General features: G+C 29.1%; 1 long non-coding RNA gene across 1 annotated transcript; it reads left to right on the top strand.

The window, feature by feature from the left end:
* The first annotated feature begins 10,515 nt into the window (after window positions 1-10,515).
* On the top strand, window positions 10,516-12,178 carry LOC136085111 (uncharacterized). Its single transcript, XR_010641087.1, has 4 exons — window positions 10,516-10,639; window positions 11,111-11,379; window positions 11,486-11,767; window positions 12,008-12,178. It is a non-coding gene; the product is annotated as an uncharacterized LOC136085111 (long non-coding RNA).
* Window positions 12,179-13,092: the final 914 nt, after the last annotated feature.

Genomic DNA, 13,092 nt, shown 5'->3' with positions numbered 1-13,092 from the left:
ACCAGTTAGAAATATTTTTGAATTCGTCATTTATAGTAGTAAAGAGTTTATTAATATTGTTATCAGATAAAAATAAATTAATATCATCCGTAAACATAATACTTAAAAAATAAGACGCTTTATGCAAATCATTAATGTAGATTAAAAAAAAGAAGTGGCCCCAAAATTGATCCTTGTGGAACACCTCATGAAATATCTAAAACATATTTTTGATAAGGATTGTTTAAAGAAACAAACTGTTTTCGGTTTGTTAAATAACTTTGGAACCATTTTAAATATTTTAAATTACGCCATTCACTCTATAATATTTAAGTTTATGAATCAAAATGCCATGATTCACTGTATCAAATGCTTTTGATAAATCTAAAAAATACCTAAAGTGAATTGTAAATTTTTGAAAGAGTTAAAGATTTTACGGACGGATGATTGCATGCTTAGTCTATTTTTTTTGAAACTAAACTAATTTTTATAAAAAAATTATTTTCCTTAAAATAAGTATATAATCTATTGTAAATAATTTTTTCTAAGATTTTTAAAAATGTTTATATAATAGAGATAGGTCGGTAGTTACAGGTATTATCTCTGTCTCCTTCTTTGTATAATGGGATTATCTTAGCAATTTTTAACTAATCAAAGAAAAACTTCTTGTTGTATTGACGCTTTGAAAATTTTAAAGAGAATATCTTTTAATTGTTCAAAGCATTCTTAGACTATGTTTCCATTTATTTCATCAACTCCAGAGACTTTGTGTTTTTTTAATATATTTAAATGACACTTACTTTCTCAAATGATAGCTCAGAAGATAATTTATTGGAGCAAGTGCAATCATCCATCGGTGTTAAAAAGTTATTGAACATAACTTGGGTATTAGGAATTTTATTTGCCAGTTTGGAACCGATGTCAATGAAGAATTTGTTAAACTCATGAGCTATTAATCTAGGTTCAAAAACATCTTTGTTATCCACTCTAATCACCCGCGGTAGGGAGCCTGAGCAAGTTTTTTGTTTTCTATCAATTATTATTTTTCAAGTGCGTTTAAAGTCGTTCTTAACATTTTCAATTAATTTTGAGTAAGAATCTTTTTTGAAGTTTTTAAGAGTTTTTTAAATAGATATTTGTAATCTTTGTAAAATTTTTCAATTAAAGGTGTTTTTGTTCTTAAGTATTTATATATAGCTTTTGTTTGACCTTAGATGATTTTTTAAAACCCTTACTTATACTTATACCTTAGTTATCCAAGGAGCATTTAAGCTTTTTTGATTTAGTGTTTTTTCGGAAATAGAAAAATTGGCATCATAGACAGAATAAAATGTTTTAAAAAAATTTTCATAAATTTTAATTGCGTCGTCATTAAAATTTATAGGTTTCCAATGAAGCAGTTTAAACTGTTCAATATTGTTCATATTATATTATAAATATTGTTCATATATGCGTTTACTTATTTTATTATTAGTTTTGCTTTAAATTTTAGTATTTGAGTTAAATAATAGAAATATTGGAAATAATCAGATATATCTGCTTTTAATATAACTTTTTGTATATTGTTATTGAAGACATCAGTTGTAATAATGTAGTCAATGAGAGTTGCTGAGTTTACTGATACTCTAGTTGGACTATTAATTTTTGCAGGTTATCACAGTTTAGTCTTTCCTCTTAAAGAATGTAAGAGTCGGTGAATGTTAAAAAGGTGGAAGTCCAACAATTTAATCTTTTGGGAAACTAAAAGAAACTACATTTCACCCTGTAATAAATTTTTGTTAATGATTTAATAATTTTTTTTTTGAAGGTAAAAAAGATTATCTTTTTCAGAAAAAAAATTAATAAACCATTAACAAAGATTTACTATGGGGGAAAATGCAGTTTTTCATTGATTTCGGAAAATTTACATTGTTGGACTTCCGCCCTTTTAACATTCACCTATTCATAAATGAATAGTTCGTTAAAAAAAATCCTTATACCAAAAGTGGCGTTATTTTCAACATACCCAATCATTTCATCTTAGGAAACCAGTTTCCTAAGATGAACTTTTTTAAAGGAACTCAAAAAAATTCAGAATAACAGAAAAAAATCATAAAAAGAAAATTAAATTAAATTGTATCTTTAACGATTATACTAAAGTAAAAAGTAATACATAAAAACCATTTAAAAAAACAATAAATCTTTCCTATTTCTAAAACAGTTTGCTATACTGTTCGAATTTTTTGAAAAAACTTTCGCTCTTAAAATGCCAAAATAAAGCTCCTTGGAGAATAACTTTAAAAAAACGCGTTTTTCTTGATAAAAGCCGCATCTCATCTTAAGCGTCTTAAAACATATCATCTAAGCCCTTAAAGGACGGCGGGGTATTTTACCACCCCAGAAAAGTTTATTTTTAATTGCCACGTTAACAAATTTTGTCTATTTGAACTGCCATTTCAGAAAATCTTCTATTACCATTTAAGGAAGTTGTTAGTTTTAATAAATTGACAATGATATTGATAGTTGAAAATTTAGTTATTTTAAAGATGGTTAGGGTATTTTATACCCTATGCAAATTTTCTAATTTTTTAGTTAACAAATTAATAAATATATGAATTATGTTTAGTTTAACACTTGCTTGTGTTTTAGTAATTTTTTAATAAGTATTACTTATTATCTTTTTAATGAGTAAATTATACCATACATGCATTATATATATACAATCACTGTAACAACAATAGTGTGCTTATGTTGCATATATTTTGTTTTTATGTCAAAAATATTTATATTATTGATGCAAAATAATAATGTCTAAAATTTTTATATATTTTTCACATTTTTTGTTTGATAAACACTGAAACTATTTTTTCTAATAAATATAATTAATATCATGAGTCGCCCAACGAGAAATCCTGCAGTAGAGGTTAATAATATTATTTTTGGTTTAATAAATTCTCTTCAATTGATGATCAGCTGACGAAAACCTTACAGACGATGAAGAAGATATTATTACAGCTGACGATGAATCAGATGCTATCATCTCTGATGAAAGTGATGAATTGTTCAGGACATTTTAGATCAAAACATTATTTTAAAGAATGGTGACAAAATTTGGAGTGAACTTCTACGTGTAGATGCTGCTCAGCCACATGCACACGATATTATTTGACAACCAACTGGCCCAACAAAGTTTGCAGCTCAGGTTTGCGGCCAAAGTGTGGATACTGCCTTTAAACTCTTTATAACACCAGAAATGATTAGAATTATTGTCAACTGCACTAATGCTGAAGCATGTAAAAAAGACTAGAAGGATGGGTTGTCACGATAGTAAATGAGCTTTATGAGTTAATTGGAGTTCTTCTCCTAGCTGGAGTGTTCCATTCTAAAAACCTTTAGATTGATGGCATACCAATATTTTTGGCTTCAATGCAAAGAGATCGATTTGTTACCTTGCGACAATGCATTCGATTTGATGAGAGAAAAATAAGAATCCACGACGGTTTGAAAACAAATTTGCACCTTTAAGAAATATAATGGAAATTTTTATTACTAAATGTTAGAGCAACTACAATTCAAGTGCATATCTTATTGTCGATGTGCAACTAGTTACATTTAGGGGATGTTGTCTATTTAAGATGTTTATGCGTTCTAAGCCAGGAAAGTATGGAATGAAGATATTGATATTATGTGATGCTGAAACCTTTTACCAATATACGGTTGCATAAACTTGCAACCGTATATTGGTAGAGTAAATGGAGTACGTGATATTGGACAAGGTTCACGAGTAGTTCTTGAACTAACTGATTATTTAAAAGGAAGGGGTAGACACATAATAGCTGATAATTTTTTTACAAACATTCATCTTGTACGTGGATTGCTAGGACGTAAAATTACATTCAATGGCACCTTTAAAAAAAATAAAGAAATACTAAAAAAGTTATTGCCAGCCTTACATTGATCAGTTTACACTAGCATTTTTGGTTTTCAAATGACTCTACTATAGTTTCTTATGTACCTAAGAAAAACAAAGCAGTAATATTATTATCAACCTTCCATCACATTAATGATATTGTTTTGGACCATAAACTAAAAACCACGTGTCATTCTATGGTACAACAAGTATAAAGATCGAGTTGACATGTTAGACCAGGTTATCAGGTGCTGTTTAAGTCACCGAAAGTGTAACTGATGGCCATTTACAATGTTTTGTAATATTTTGGATATTGCAGCATACAATGCTTTGATTTTATTCTTGTCAATTCACCCAAATTATAAAAATGGGGCTTCTCATAGAAGTAGAGAATTTTAAAAAGAATTATCAAAAAGTTTTATTAAAAAACTTAATGCAAATGACAATCTTCCACAAATAGTTGCAAATAATAATCTTCGCCAAGTAATTGCACTAAATAACCTATTAAATCAAGGTCAACCAATTCAAGAGCAGCGCATAAAAAGATGCTATATGTGTCCTCGTGTTCATCACAGAAAAACCCGTCTAAAATGTGCATTATGTAGCCATTCTGTTTGCAAGGCTCATAGCAAAATTGTTTACAATAGTTGCCTTATTTAGAAGATAACTTTTGTTTTTATTTAAATGAATTCAAACATCACTTTTATTTAAAAAGCATTGAGAAAAATGATATTTTTGTTGAAAGCACACATTTTAATTTAAAAAGTTCAACATATTTTCTATAAAAACCTATATTTTTAGTTGGGGTAGTTTAGTACCCCAGCCGTCCTTAACGTAAATATTTTTTCCCGTGCCTAACTAGGTAAAGTTGCTTACCTAAGGGTAAGCAACTTTACCTAGTTAGGCACTTTAACATCTTAGAAAGTAATATCGATAATCGATAAAACATGGCTAACGAAAAAACATCTGACGTTTTATGCCGACAAACTAGTTTTAGGTGTATGTTTTTCCATTGTTCAACCGATGACTTAAAATACAATAACTTTTTATTTGTTTATTGCAAAAAGAAGAACCACAGCTTAACAATAGTACCAAAACTATTTGTTGAGATTTTAATTTTTAGAGATAATTTGATTCAAAAATTAAGGTCATTTTAAAAATTAAATATTTTGAAAGTATTTAGTGCTTTTTTGATTTAATAACAAAATCAATTATAGCATTACATTAATTGTTTGGCATAATTTTGAATGGTAAGCGTTGATCACACAAAAAATATGCCACCCACCAAAAAGTTAACTGTCAAGAAAAAAAAAATTTTCCTTTAGCACTCGTCAATTTTCAAGACGGAAATTTAATTTTTAAAATTAGTTTATTTTTTTGCATTACGATTAAATAAAATATTTTTAAAAAGTACTGCCGCAGATTCATTATGTCAAAGGAGGGTCGTTTTCCAGTCATTAAAATTCCAATTACTATAGTTTTTATTATTATTATATTCTTAGTTTTGAATAATAACGATCTTGTTTATTGTTACTTTTGTAAAAAAACGGACGTGATGGAAACGTTGATGCAATTCTTATAAACGTTAAATCGCTAAAACGTCAAGTCATACAAAAAAAAAACTCATAAGATTTGTGGTTTAAAAGTTTTCAAGTAATAATAATATAACGATAAGTTTGTTACTTTTTAAATCAAAAAAACTGTTTTGTTCTTAAACGTTATTATTTAGCTCTAACTTATGGTACTTGATTTGTTTTCATTTAAAAAAAAAAAAACGTTGAAGTTCCTAACCAAGTACTATCATAATTTAAATAGCACGATAACAACTTGTGTATAATCTCATATAACCCATTGAATTAGCAGTAGATAAGCATAAAACATTTAGGATATAATAAATTTTTGATGATCTTGTTTCGTTCTTACGTAATTACAAAATATTGAATAATAAAAAATTATACTGTTGATGGTAAATTGTTTAGTAATAAAACAATATTAACTATTCAACCAAGAAATTAAAATAAATAACACTGCTGACACAGTTTGTAGATTTTTGACCTAACCCCAACTAAAACACCCGGAAAAATTCTTTTGAGGTATGATAGTACATACCAATAGGAGTTCATAGCAATAAATCTTAAAATCAGGGATTACCGTCCGTGGGACTTTTTGCGTATAAAGTTCTTAATTAGAGTGAAAGTTAGTTTTCTTTATTTTCCGAATTCAATAATTAGTTTTACAAAAAACTTTATAAAACAAAAAATGTTCTCATTAAAATTCTAAACAACTCTTATCTTATTCATATTTTCACAAAAACGCGTTTTTAACCTTCAAAATTCGAGACAAAAAATCGGCATTTTGTCTACCATAATGTCACGCTGAAAAAATATCTTTTACAACCATCGTGTCACACTGAAAAACGATTTTTTGACGATCTCATCTAGTCGCACGGAAAAACAACGCTTTGTTTTGGGAAATGGCACTTGAAATCTTGACTAAGCTTTAACTTTTGACTCATTACGACCAAAATGCCTAATGCATCAAAACACACGATGAATGCAGAAAATCTGTATGTGTTGTGTGCATGAAAAAAAGTGATAGAGAACTGACAGTTGCAGCAAAGGAAAAGATTCTTCAATTCATTGAACCTGATTTAGACTTCAATGATGACAGGGTTCCATTAGGAATTTGTGTCAACTGCAGATTTCAACTTGGAAAATTGGATGGCTCCATGAAAAAAGTTCCAACACTTTTCAACTTTCAGAACATCTTAAAAAGGGCGCAGAGCTAGTAGCTTCAGCAGTTATTGCTTCAAAAGATTCATCTCCTAATGGAACAATTCGTCGAACTCAACAAGCTGGAGGCAGAACCATTCCACTGCGAAGAGGGGCATCAGTAGCACAACAGCTGTTCAAAACCCCGCTTTCTACTCAGGATATGGTTCACATTCAGCAAAACACTGGACTCTCCAATAATGGTATGCGAAAGCTTGGCTCCACTTTGAATCCAATCAGTCCCTTACGGTTGGTAGAACCCAACTTTCAACTGAAATTTGCTCAGGCAGGACAAAAAGTAGCAGACCACTTTACAATTAGCAGCATAAACCTGTCAGAATTCAACCAGACCAGGGAGGTTGTGCACTGCCATAGTCTCATTGACCTCAGTGTCAACGTACAAGTTTCAAGAAACTTTGGAGATTCAGTCATCTTGAAGCTGGGAATAGATGGAGGTGGATCATTTTTGAAGGTCAGTTTCACTCACATTGAACTGGAAAAGAATGAGTTGGAGCCACAAAGTCCTGTTCAAAAAAACATGAAACTAACTTCTCCATTTTCAGCCAAAGCAACAAGTGTCAAGCAGCAAATGCTTGTTGCTCTCTCTCAAGACACACCTGAAACTTACCAGAATGTCAAGCAGATTTTTGGTCTCATCAAAATCCATGAGAAGTCTTTGCTAGACTCTTTGGTTATTTCCTGTGATTTGAAGCTTGCTAACATTCTCTGTGGAATTCAATCACATAGTAGCAATCACCCTTGCTGCTGGTGTAAGGCAGAGAACACAAACCTCATCATGTGGCCATCCAAAGAACCTTCGGTCAAATTCGGAAGCAATTCGCAGAGTTCATGAAATCAGGCGGTGACATTCGCAAGTCGAGAGATTTCAAAAATGTTGTTCATCTGCCCTAGCTTGATTTTCATGATGACATGCTTGTGCTGGAAGCCATCCCACCTATGGGCTTCATCTACTTCTTGGTGTGGTCAACCATCTCTTCAAAAACCTTCCTCACCCTTGAATTGTATGCAAAGCAATGGCCACCACACTGCACCTTTCTATTCAACCATTCCATAGGGGCTATTTTAATGGAAATGATTGCCTTAAGCTGCTGAGAGGATTAGATTGCCTGAAGCAAATTGCAGAGCAAAAGCACTTCAAACAGGCCGATGGATTTATTCAAACTTTGTCTCTGTTCAAAGATGTTGTTACATCTTGTTTTAGAATCACATTGGATCCTGATTTTGAAGCAAAAATTGAAAGCTTTAAACAGAGCTAAATTAATCTTTCAGTCTCGATCACTCCCAAAGTACATGCTGTCTTTCATCATGTTCCTCAGTTCATCAAGAGAAAAAATATGGGACTAGGACTTTTCAGAGAACAAGCAACTGAGGCTCTTCACACAAATTTCAAGCCCTTCTGGGACAGATACAAAGAAATCCAGAGAATCCTGATTATTCCAAGCATCTTCTCTCTTGTGTCATTGAATACAATAGCAAAAAAATCTAGTCTCAGCAAGTCAATGTAAGTTATAGCTACAGATTGTTAAGTTGCATCTTAAAAAAAAGCGTAAATTTGGGGAAAACCCAGATCAAAAATGATTTCAAAGAATAATCCAAAGCTTTTTTTTCAGTTTCCTCTAGAACTAAAGGAAATGTAACAAGAAAGAACAAAAATGTCAAAGAATCAAGTTGAAGAAGAATATTCGAACTTATAGAAAAATGTTTTTTCAAGGAAAACTAATCAAATTTTGGAAAAAATGAATAAGATAAGAGTTGTTTAGAATTTTATGTAGAACATTTTTTGTTTTATAAAGTTTTTTTTAAAACTAATTATTGACTAACTAAACTAAATTTCACTCTAATTTAGAACTTTAAACGCAAAAAAGTCCCACGGACGGTAATCCCTGATTTTAAGATTTATTGCTATGAACTCCTATTGGTATGTACTATCATCCCTCAAAAGGAATTTTCCAGGTGTTTTCGTTTGGGTTACGTCAAAAATCTACAAACTGAGTTGAACTTGTATGAATATACTTAACCAAAAAAATTAGTAGTCTACCCGTAAATGAGGTTATACCATCTTAGGAATCATTTTATGCAACCTTCCCCTACAAGATTTGTATACTCAAAAACAGCCGTGATCTTAGTTCGATTGGAAACTTATGATGTCTATTGGTTTCACAGCTTTTGAATTTTTAGTTGTAATTTACATGCACTATTAGGCGCTTTTTAAAAATTGCTCCTCACTCAAAAAATTCTTGTTAGGGGTCTACAATTAATTTCATTTGTACGACTTATTTAGTACGTAATATAAAAATACTTTTCACTACTTAAGAAAGTTAAAAAAAATTGTAATAAAAAATGTTTTTATGTTTTGTAATTATGTTAAAACTTTATTTACAAATCTATAATTATAACTTCTTTTTCCAGAGAATGCTAGTGGCTGCCGCTTATTTATTTTTTTTTAATTTTTTGATATTACCAAGCACGTTTTTGTATAAAATCTATGAAAATTACAAAACTTTAGCCCATTTTAATACCAGAAACAGCTCAGAAAAAATGCTAGTAATGAGGCAGTTTACTTTATTTTCTAACCATAAGAAGCGCGTTTGGAAACTAAAAAATACTCATTATAAATCCAGTTCTCCTAACCTCAGATAAAAACCTAATGTAAAAGTTTTTAAGATTTTAGGCCCTAATGACAGGTTTTGGGGTGGGGGGCCTCGGACGCTGTAGCCACCCAGTTATTTTTCAAATATATCTTAATTGTCTTTTTTTCTCTCTAATCACCATATAATCAACGATTAGAAGAAGAACCATGCATGGTAACTTTTTTTTAAGATTTTGTTTTATATATAATTAATTAACAGTTTTTTGATTTACGAAAAAAAAAAAAAAGGCTTAATAACAAGATAATAACAACATATTTACAGAAAATAGTTTGGTCTCATATAGTTTCGAATTAGTCCAGGCTATTAACGCAACCGTAAAGAATAAAGTTATAAAATAAATAAATGAATAAACAAAGAAACCAAACAAAAAATTCATTAAAAATTTTAATAAATGTTAATTTTAATATGAATGATGATAAGAAGAAATACAAAAATAACAATAATAATAATAAAAAGAATAATAATAAGAACAACAGTACTACTAATAATAACAATTATAAAAACTATAATAATGAAAAATTAAAATTAATAAATAAAAGTTAGAAAATACAATCTAAAATTTTATGTACTCTAAGAAAATAATAAGTTATCATGATAATTGTAAAAATAATTGTTTGTGATAATCTACTTTACAGTAACAGTAAAAAGTGAAAACTCTAAATTCTAAAGAAATTCTAAAGAAACACACGCAAACAATAATTTTTTAAGTTGAATTCTGTTGAACAGAAAATAATCGATAACAAAACTCTTGTCAAGAGAATATTTTTTTCAGATCTTTTTCTTATAAATATACTGAATCCATTTTTAAATACATTGGCATTTTTTGAAAAGTTTGCCATATTTAAATGTTTTTTAAAAAGTTTCATTTTTTATTAATAATACTTAAAAAAGACATAACGAATACAATTCGAAGAAAAGTTTGGAACTTTTCACAATTTAGAACGCAACATCTTTTCTTGTAGTTTTTTATTTTATTTTAGTTCACGTTTACTTAAAATTTTAAAATCAAAGTTTTAATAAAAAAAACTAGTTGCGTAAATGAAAACTAAATTTCGATCAAGCAAATTTAGTCTCTTTAAACTCCTAAGGGCTTTAAAGCCTCTACAAAGACCTGTAATTTGACGTCACTGCCCGACGTCAAATTGATGCTTTTAAGAGGATTGATTTTAAAAAAATCATTTGAGTTTTTGCAGTCATTCTGTTCTTGTCATACTTTTAGTAGTAATAGTTTCTGCTGAATCAGCTTGTTTGTAGTAATAGAAGAATTACTACAATGTGGGTTTTTAATATTGTTCATTTAGTTTGCTATTGGTTTGGCATCAATTACAGTAAGTTCCTTTGATTTATTATTTACTAGCCAAAAATGTTCTTTGAAGCAGATATTAGTGTTTATAATATTCTAATACTTTCCAGCAAAACTTTTGTACGAAGAAAGTTTGTATAACTTTTTATAAATTTATATATATATATATATATATATATATATATATATATATATATATATATATATATATATATATATGTATATATTTATAATTTTATTTGCCGTATAGTATTATTTACAATAAGATTTATAATATAATATTGGCATGACTTCAAGAAGATTGTGATGACTTTATCACGAAGCCCTTAAATAATAAGAGATATATATATATATATATATATATATATATATATATATATATATATATATATATACATACATATATTTATATAACAGCATAGTATAACTGAGCAACTATTGTTCTGCTTCTCGTTGATACGTTAGTATGATAGTATTATCTGATTATTTATTTTAGCGGTGCAAGGATTCTTCAAGCAAATTGCTTGTATGGGGGAAAATACTATTTTCGACGTTAATGATTTGAATTTAGCATCATTTTTGCGTAAATCAAAGGTTACTTGGACGAAAGATGGGCGCCACTTGTATTCACGCCGGCAGACTCATATCGATGCAAACGGTTCCTTAATTTTGTTTAATGTAAACTTATTTGATAGCGGAGATATAATCTGACGCTACAATCTTCGGAATATACGAAAACATTTTTGTTTGAACTAATTGTACCAGGTATACAGTTACTTTCGATTTTTATTTTGAATTTAATAAATCAATTCTAAATTTAAAAAGTTAAAAAAAATTGCACAATTTATATTACAAAATGAATTTTTTATAGATACCAGTGTAGAACTGCTGACCGAACAAACCATTTATGTTAAAGAAGGCAATTACATCTCTATGGAGATAAAAACAAACGATTACGGGTCATCAAAATGGAAGTTTGTAAATAAACTAAACGAGAAGAAAACGCTAGACCTTGTTAACACTAACGATACTCCTAAAAAAAAAATTTTCAAAATTAAAAATGTTTCTTTGAATGACGAAGGTCGTTATCAATTTTTATATGAAGTTAATCGGTGCACTTCAGTGATAGATATAGACGTTGTTGTTTTTAATGGTAAGTGTTTCGATATAGGCTTATTTATTAATTATGTTTCTAACCAGTTTTTGAAATAAATAAACCGCGAAAATTATATTGGTTTTAAAAATTTTAAATATGTATAAAAATATATACACTGATATTATACCGCGATGAATTCTTTTTGTAATGTCAGAAGCTAAAGAGGCAGCGTTGCGTTTAGTTATTGATTTTTGTTTTAATTTGTTTTTAATTAATTCAATTTTATTATTCTTAAAGGTCAGTTTTATGATTTTTGGAAGTGCTTACGTTCAAGATATCATCATAATTTTATATTACTATTATCCTTACTTTTGCTCGGATATTGGATACAACGCAGAGAAATTGGCGTTCGTGAATACGCCAAAGAATATGAGGACGAACTTAAAAACAGAAAAATAAAAATAAATTCTTAACTCTTATATTTTTTAAAGAGTTAAGAATTTATTTTTTTTTTTCTGTAAAAATAGAGTTTTAAATTTTTGAGATAATTCTAAATTTTTATAAATTAATTTTCTACTTTGTAAATATTTTGTACATAAATTTCGTTTTTATTACCTTCTTTATTATCATTTGTAAGAGCTTATGTATATTAAATATACATTTTCTATATTTATGAAGCCATTTTATTTCTGTTTGAAATTTAAAGTGAATTTCACTGCTTTAGAAAAAATTCGAATATTCTTCATTAATATCACAGTATTATTGATTCTTTAATTTTAAAATTTATGTTATTAGTCTGTAATCAATTTTTAAGTAACAAGTCAAAAATTAACGGCAAGCAATAGTGTAAACCATCATTATAAATTGCTACAGGCATAGTAGTAATTATCAAAACTTACAACACCAAAATACGAGCAAGTTAGAAAACTCAGAATTTGATTTAAATGTCTCTGACTGTTGCTTAACGATTATTTTGCGATCTCATTTTGTGCGAACTGATCAACTGCCAGCTTTTAACCAAATTTCCATTATGTAAATATATTTAAACTGGATACAATTGTAATAGCAGACCCGTAGCAACCGGGGGGTGGGGTGGAGGGGCAGCAGGGGCATTTGTAACTACTAGAGAGTCCGAACCAGTAAACCGGTCAGGATGATAGGTCTGATTCACACCTCCCACTTATTTCTTAATCGTTTTCAATGTTGCAGAAAATGGTTGAAAGTAATGATCTTAGCTTCATTAGAGATCTAATTTAACGTTTCCTTTCGCGTTGTTCGAGCGTTTTATGCAAATAGCATAACATAGTCAATATTTATAAAAGTTGACTTAAATCTTTTGGCCTATAACATCAAGGCCTTTATTTCCACCCGAGAAGACTTGT

This window comes from Hydra vulgaris, chromosome 09 (genome assembly GCF_038396675.1).
Source record: "Hydra vulgaris chromosome 09, alternate assembly HydraT2T_AEP".
Lineage (NCBI taxonomy): Eukaryota > Metazoa > Cnidaria > Hydrozoa > Anthoathecata > Hydridae > Hydra > Hydra vulgaris.
This window is presented reverse-complemented; position numbering and strand designations above follow the sequence as displayed.